The sequence below is a fragment of the Trachymyrmex septentrionalis genome, unplaced genomic scaffold, assembly GCF_001594115.1.
Source record: "Trachymyrmex septentrionalis isolate Tsep2-gDNA-1 unplaced genomic scaffold, Tsep1.0 scaffold30, whole genome shotgun sequence".
In the NCBI taxonomy this organism is placed as follows: Eukaryota; Metazoa; Arthropoda; class Insecta; order Hymenoptera; family Formicidae; genus Trachymyrmex; species Trachymyrmex septentrionalis.
The window spans coordinates 545-8,943 of record NW_017305463.1 but is presented as its reverse complement, the minus strand read 5'-3'; positions in this window follow the sequence as shown (position 1 = coordinate 8,943).

Below are 8,399 nucleotides of genomic sequence, written 5' to 3'. Positions count from 1 at the left end.
AATTGGGTGAATGAATTTAAACATGGTCATATATCCACATGTGATGCATCTCGTTCGGGGCGTTCAATTAAGGCTGCTACGCTAGAAATCATCGATAAAGTCCACGATATTGTTTTGACTTATCGACGAGTGAAAGTGCGCGAGCTTGTTGAGGCTACAGGCATATCGCGGCACAGTGATTTCAATTTTGCAGGAACAATTGGGTATGAAAAAGCTATCGGCTAGATGAGTGCCGCGTTTGCTCACTGTGCCATAAGCACAACCGTGTGACGATTTCAAAACAATGTTTGGAGATATTTCAACGTAATCCAGATAAATTTCTTCGTCGATTCATTACTGTGGATGAAACTTGGATTTATTACTTCACACCTGAGACGAAGGACAGTCAAAACAATGAACTTCACCGGGTGAACCAGCTCCGAAGAAGGCGAAGACCGTGAGGTCAGCCGGAAAAATGATGGCCACAATTTTTTGGGATGCATGTGGTATAATTCATCGATTACCTTCCATCGAAGCAAACGATCAATGGCGATTACTACGCAGCCTTATTGGACCGTTTCAATAACATTTTAAAGAAAAAACGTTCCCATTTGATGAAGAAGAATGTGTTCTTTCATCAAGACAATGCACGGGTTCACACGTACCCGGCACCGATGGCTAAATTCAACGAATTCCTCTACGAATTGCTTCTCTATCCAGCATATTCGCCAGATTTAGCCTCCTGGAACTATTTCCAAACTTGAAGAAATGGTTCGGAAGAAAGAGATTCACCACTAGAGAGCAGCTCATCGCTGAAACAGAGACTTATTTTGAAGGGTTGGACAAATCATATTATTTGGACGGCTTGAAAAAGTTGGAGAATCGTTGGATCAAATGCTTTTGAATTGAGCTGAAAGGAGACTATATTGAGAAATAAAAATGAACCGATAAAAAAAAATGTGTTTTACTATGTTTGTCTAAAAACTTATTGACTTGTCCTCGTATAATGTAAAAGTGTCTGTTTTTTGTTCGACTTTATTATAATGTAAAAGTGTTTTTTTGTTCTACTATATTATATATGTATACATTTTTACAATTATAGATGATTACAATTTTATTCAATAAGGACATACCTGGCAAATAAAATTATATCCATAGTGGTAATATCCCACGCCAAATTTTACCTCTCTCAGTTTTATTTGCAATATAAATTGTAGATTCTAATTAAAATTAAATAATTGAATAAAACGTTAAATCTATATTAACTTTCATGAAAATTCGGATACGCGTAAACTTCATTAAATGATAACAATGCGAAAATTAAAACAATATTATAAAACATCAAATGGGTTACATTGTTAGATATCAAAAGAACTATCTCTTAAGTTATATAACATTTTGTTATTTTTAATTTCAATATGTATCAAAACTTATCCACTTCTCAGTTTCAGAGTAAATAGTGTTCGTATTAATAATAATTAATATTTAGACAAATTTAATATATTCTTTTGAATTAAATTTAACTCCATTTAACTCCATTATTTTAGTTAAATTAATGGTATATCGAAAAAAATCAGTGGCGATCTATAGAAATGATTGAACATAACTCAAACTGGATCCAATTCAACATTATGAATTTAATAGTAGATATATTCTTTTATATGTTTTGGACCATTTGTACGTGTAACACACTAATTGCGAAAGTTTCATAAAACGTTTTCATTTTTATGTGCTAAAATGCATAATGTTTATTTTGTGGAACACTAATATTAAATTACAAGCTTAATAAATTAGAAATATTCGCTTTTGCGTATAAAATGAAAAATGATTTTTGAGCTTAATTCTAGCATTTAAATTCTCGAGGTAAGGGAGCTCACTATGACAGGATAATTTTTATTCACAGTTTATGTATATTAGTTTGTGTTGTTTCTAAGGAAGGCTCAAAAATTAGCCGAAACATGTAAGCGCGTTTTAGTGAATAAAGAAATTTCACACTTCATAGATATATTATTTGCGCGACTCCTACTGCCCGTATCCTTTCTAGTTCTTTGAAAAAATGATTTATTAAACTTCTTAGCTCACCCTACCTATGGCGTTAGCATGTGTGAATAAGTATCCTAATGTCCTAAATGTGTATAAACAGATAATACAATTTCTGTTTTAATTATAATAAACAAAAAAACAAATATCACAATTGCTGTTTTATCATGCCTCAATTTTTTACATAATCATTCGATGAAATTTATGCACATGCCCAAACTTCTATGAACATTAATAAAATTACGTATATAATAATCAAAATTCTACATAAAATATTGTCATTGTTTATCAGATCACGTAACTCCTCATCGAGATTATAATTAGACAATTTGTAAAGAATTGCTACTATTTTGTTTATCTAAAATTGATTTTAAACAATATGAAAATTTTTAATAAAATTGAAAAATTTACACAGAAGATTGCGTCATTTGGAAGAAAACTTCGATATGTGTAATTTTAATGTTGCAAAATTGTTGCTTGTGCTTATAATTTTAGTTATATATAATTCTAGTTACAAATAATTAATAATGTTTTAATTTACTATACCTTATAGAAACAATTTGACATATGTAGTTTAATGTGAGAAATAAGATGCTGTACGGCACAAAAACAGAAAATTGATTAAAAATCCTGACAGTATTTTCAAATGCCCATTTTTGTTCTCTATGTAAAAGTATATCATATATACAGTCACACCAATTTAAAGCTGCTATGAAATACCAAAACATTTGAAGTAGCATTGGTATTTTAAATACTTTGTTTAGTTTGTGAGATATAAGACATAATTGTAGATGGATTTTCCTATAAAGAAATCATAATTGTTATAATTAATCAAACCATAAAACACGTAACAGAAGTACTAACGGTAAATAAAATATTATTATTATAGTAGAATTCGATTTAAAGGACAATATAATTGTAACTTAATTTAAAAATAATGTTATCAAAATGTGCCACCCTCGAACTGTTGCACTTTAGAAAACACTTTTTTAAATTTTTTGTACTTTTTAGGGTATTACAATGTGAAAGTTAAAATGCACACTGTACATCTACACTCATACATACATGCAGGCTCATATGTGTAATATTTTTTAAAAAATTACATTATAATCCAAATATATTGCTTGCGTTCTTCAGCTTCTATTATCTGTTGACATACTAAAATGGATCTATCTTTTTTTCTATATTCTGCAATATTTTCGGAAAGATCAGAACAGAGCACATGTAAACGATCATTGACTTGATGAAAACTAAAGCTTATATATCTGAATTAAATGAAAGAAATTTGGTTATGTTTTTAATTAAAATTAACATGTATACATTATATACGTATATTATCTTTGTGTTAATAAATAATCGAAGTCAACACTAAATTAGAACTTTGTTATTTGTTTTTATGTACTATTATATTTTATATTTACTACATATGTGTATAATAAAATAAATTTTAATCATTTTCCCATTTAGGTTATCTTATATATATTCTTTATAATTTCAATGCTAATACTGACAAAAAGTTACATAAAATTATAATACTTAGATTGTTTAAAAAATTTTTCAGACAGGCTGTGAACATTTCGACACACACTATTAATAAAAAATAGCTTACGAAATAAATGTTCAAATAAATATACTAACCCAAGGATAGTTCCCCAAATTAGAACACTTAAGACATATATATACTCTCCATAATTAAACAAATAACTAACACATATAACATCAAAATTTTTGATAATATTCTGATCTTCTATTATAAATGTGGTATAAATACATGTTGCAAATTGATGAAACATGTATACAATATATCCGATTATTATTCGAATTATCCATTTACGCAGCCATTGATATTTTTTTGGCGAACCGACTGCTTCCATTGTGTCGTCCACTAAGGAAAGTTCATGCAAGCACATTTTCAATTCCTTTAAAAAAGCATATTGATTAATTATGCAACATAAAAAGAAGTTATATTTGAATAAAAATTATTGCAATGTGTATAGAAAATGTGATAGATAAAAAAGTTATAAGAGAGATTAGTATTCGAAACATAAAATTACAATAAAAAATGTTACGTTAAAAACTAATTTGGGAAAGTAATATAAACACAAACATTAATTTTACTAAACAGTTTTTGACATTACATTATATAAATAACGTTATAAATATAAAAATTAATTTATCCAAAAACTTTTTATGAAGAACTCTGAGCAAATTTTACAAAAATAGGTTTTGTTCAAATTGCTTTAAATTTTAATATTTAATTTGTAGCTCATATCAAGTTGATTAAAATTCTTCATGAGCACAAGCCTTAGATGTCTTATTTTTTGCTCTAGGAATTACAGAAAGTTTTCATATTTTTATAAATAAGCACAAAAAATCGAACCAAATCTTTTTTATTATACTTGTATATGTATCAAATGGTACGTTTATAATTATAGTATTGCGCTCATTCACAGAATTTCGCCAAATGAACGACTTGGACATGACGAGTTTCATTTTTTTGAGATGCGTGATTTATATGAATTCCCCTACTTCTCATAAAATAGAGTGCTTGATTTTTGTGAGTCTCCTTGCCTCTTTGGAAATTCTATATGTTTCTTGGAATTAGAAAATGAAATAGAACTTTTTTCAGAGTATTTTATACAATATTATAATAATATTTTATAAAATATGATATTGTACTTTTTTGTAATATTATGTCTGACACATTTTTCCATGACATATATGTATACTGTATATATCTATGATATATTATACAGTATTTATAACTAATGTTAATAAAAAAAACTTTTTTTGATTATTTTTCCGTATAAGGTGATGATTTTCCGAAGGTCCTAGAGCAAAATCTAAAGCATTTAGAAGTTTATGCCTTTGAGAACTTTTAATTACGGCTTGACATGATTTGAAAGCAATTTGAAGCAATTTGATCAAAACCCATTTTTCTTGTAATTATGTGGGGTTATTTGTATTTGGTCATAAATGGTTGTAAGACGCCTTTAATGCTCTCAATGGAAAAAATGGTTAAAAAGAAGTTAAGAAGTTTTAATAAAGCAGTACTAGAGACTATGAGTACATATAAAATTTTTACCTTGAAATAAAAGAAGTTAACAAATATCAATGTAATCGCGGTGATTAATATTGTAAAGCTCCTCCAGTTGTTCACAATATAATATGAATCATTATAATACATAAAGGAGTAGAATGGATAATAAATAAAGTACGTAAGAAAGCTCCATATGGCCAAGACATACAGAAAAGAGAGACCCGGTCTAGAATATCCAAAAGATATTCGAACAAACTCAAACCAAAAAATGAACCGAAAATTATTAATGGTGTCAATGCAGCCTGTAGCGTCTTCGCCATGGTTTCCAGGTCGTCGACAAGTAGTTTGAATTAATTCTTGCTGCACAAGACACAAACGTGTTTTAATATTTTTTATAAAGATTTCAGAATTAATTTTTACAAATCCTCTAGAAACTTTGTGAGAATTACTGTGTAAGGTGCTTACATTAAAGGCTGAAATATGTACACATCAACTAACAAGTACTAAGTGACAGAATGAACACATAGATAATCTAGATTATCTAGATTAGCTTGCTTGCGTCTCGCTGAATTTTTTTTTTATTCAAGTGTACAAATTATAATCAACTATAAATGTGACTATCCTTGTAATATTATGTCTTTACACCAGGTTCCAAGGTATTTATTGAATGTTTTTTTATCTACACTTTTAATGACGTGTTGTCTTAAGTTGAAGCTAATAATTTTGATAAAGTCTTTTATAACTGATATGTAGAAGTTAATGCGCTCAATATATTTTAAATTAAAAATACGTAAAGTTATTCTTGTAATAGTAATATTGTATAATTTATTATAAATTATTTACAATTAAGAATAATAGTTATTCAATCTTGAAACGCAAACTACCGCAGTAATATCACGAATTAATTGACTAGCAATTTAACAATTTCATATTTTTGCATCTTAAAATGATCTTAACAATGTTGAGTGACATAATAAAATCTATAATTCTTATTGCAAAAAATATTACTTCGCTGAGAGTCAAACCGGACTCCTTAGAACGCTCACATGAAATGCAAGAGATTTGGATTCCACTCACGGCTGAGATAATATTTTTCGCAATAAAAATTATTTATTCACAGAATTTTAATATGTCATTCAACATTATTAAGACCATTCTAAGATGAAAAAAGCATCCATTTGTCAAATTGCTAGTCAATTTTTGCTCGTAATATTACTGCGATAGTTTAGTAGAATTTGCATTTGAAGATCGAAAAATCATTTTCGAGGATTATGTATATACGTAGTATATAAATTCAGACAGAATCATACAAGCACTTAAGATCCAGCTAGACCGTTTAAGGTATTGATGTTTATAGATTGTGTTTATTACAAATATGATATAAGATAATCTGATATAAGATATAATATAAGATATAAATAATTATTTATATATATTTAGATATATAATAAGATATAATATGATATAAGATATAAATAATTATTCGAATCGACATCGATTTAATGATTTCGACGTCGAATTGTTGTCGATTCGATGTCGATTTCATTATCATTTCTCACTGAGTACTTGTTACGCGAAGAAATAATCATTTAGTTTCAATTCCCATCGGTCATCATGTATATTTGCAAAATTATTTTTCAAATAATGTTTTCCTGTTAACTATGAGTGCTTTCTATTTCATGCATAATGCATATGTTATCTATGTATTTCATCAAATGTAAACAAGGTCAAATGGACGTCATCGCATTATGGGTGAAACAGAATGTATCATCATCTATGTGCTATCAAATACTTATTACAAATATTATATAAGAACTGGAAAGGATATGGGCAGTAGGAGTCAAACACAGAAGACGTCACGCAAATAATATATCTGTGAAGTGTGAAACTTCTTTATTCACTAAAATGCGCTTACATGTTTCGGCTCACTTTTGAGCCCTCCTCAGAGACAACTCAAACTAACATATATAAACTGTGAATAAAAATTATCCTGTCATGATGAGCTCTCCTATCTCAATAATTTAAATGCCAGAATTAAACCCAAAAAAAGTGAAAAAAAAAGAAAAAAGAAAAATGAAATAATAGAAATATCAAAATAGGGAATATGAAAAACTCATTTATGAAAAACCTTAAGATTATGATTAATTATCCCGAAAATAAGGACGCTCACCCTGATTACAAATCACAAACTACTTGTATATCGCAAATATTACTATGAACTATTCAAAAACCGGTTTTACTTCGTAAGCGCCTTTTAGTGAATAAAGAAGTTTCATACTTGACAGATATATTATTTGCGCGACGTCTTCTGCGCTTGACTCCTACTGTCCTACTATCCTTTCCAATTCTTTGATTTATAAGGAGTCTTTTCTAGATTTCTACCACATTCGTATGAATATTAGGACTATTAGGTAGAGTAATCCATTATGTCTATTTGTTCCGATCTTGAAATACTTGCCGGGGATATGTATTCATGTACATACAATGTTAATTTAAAAAATAGAAAAAGTGATAGAATTATTAGTATTTAATATTACAATTATATTGTCGGATTAATAAGCGAAACATGTTATTTTTAATGAATTTAAATGATTAATAAAAGTTTTACTAATTAATATTTAAATTTAATATTTAAATTCTATATTTATAATTTATTAATGTATTGCATACGTAAAACAAATCATTGTATTTATGGTTGGAAAAGAAACTATTATGCTATGTCAGATAAATCGAATAATGTTCAATTCTATTCAATCATAAATGAATAAATATAATAAAAAACCCTTTCTCGTTGTTAGCCAAAGAATTGGTTTGGATCCACAATTTATATACGTTTTTATAATTTGACTTAGTATAACATAATTGAATTTGTAACACATATTGTGATTGTGGATGAGATGATACGATTAATACATTTTTTATACTGTCACCGAAATTAATTTCTAAGTTTTTAATATGTTCAAATAAATTATTATGAAAGGTTTTTATTTCATTTGTGAACACGGCTGATGAGGACTTAGTAGGTCAAAACGTTCCGTTAAATGATAATAAAAGATTAATAAAGGTTTACTATTTACATTTTTTAAAGCTCGTTTATTCTAATGGTAGAAGCTTCTCATTTTACTCGTATTGTTTAAAATCTATACGAGCGGATTATCTGTATTTTTTATTGTAATTATTTATAATAAAAAACTTATTTTGTAAAATATTAAAGGTGAAAAAGATAAAAAGAACAGAATATTCAATTTGATGCGCTTTTGTCATATGTAATATACAATACACTTGATGATCAATTAGTGTAAAGAAAACCCATAGTTTAATACGTGGGCAAAATGGATAT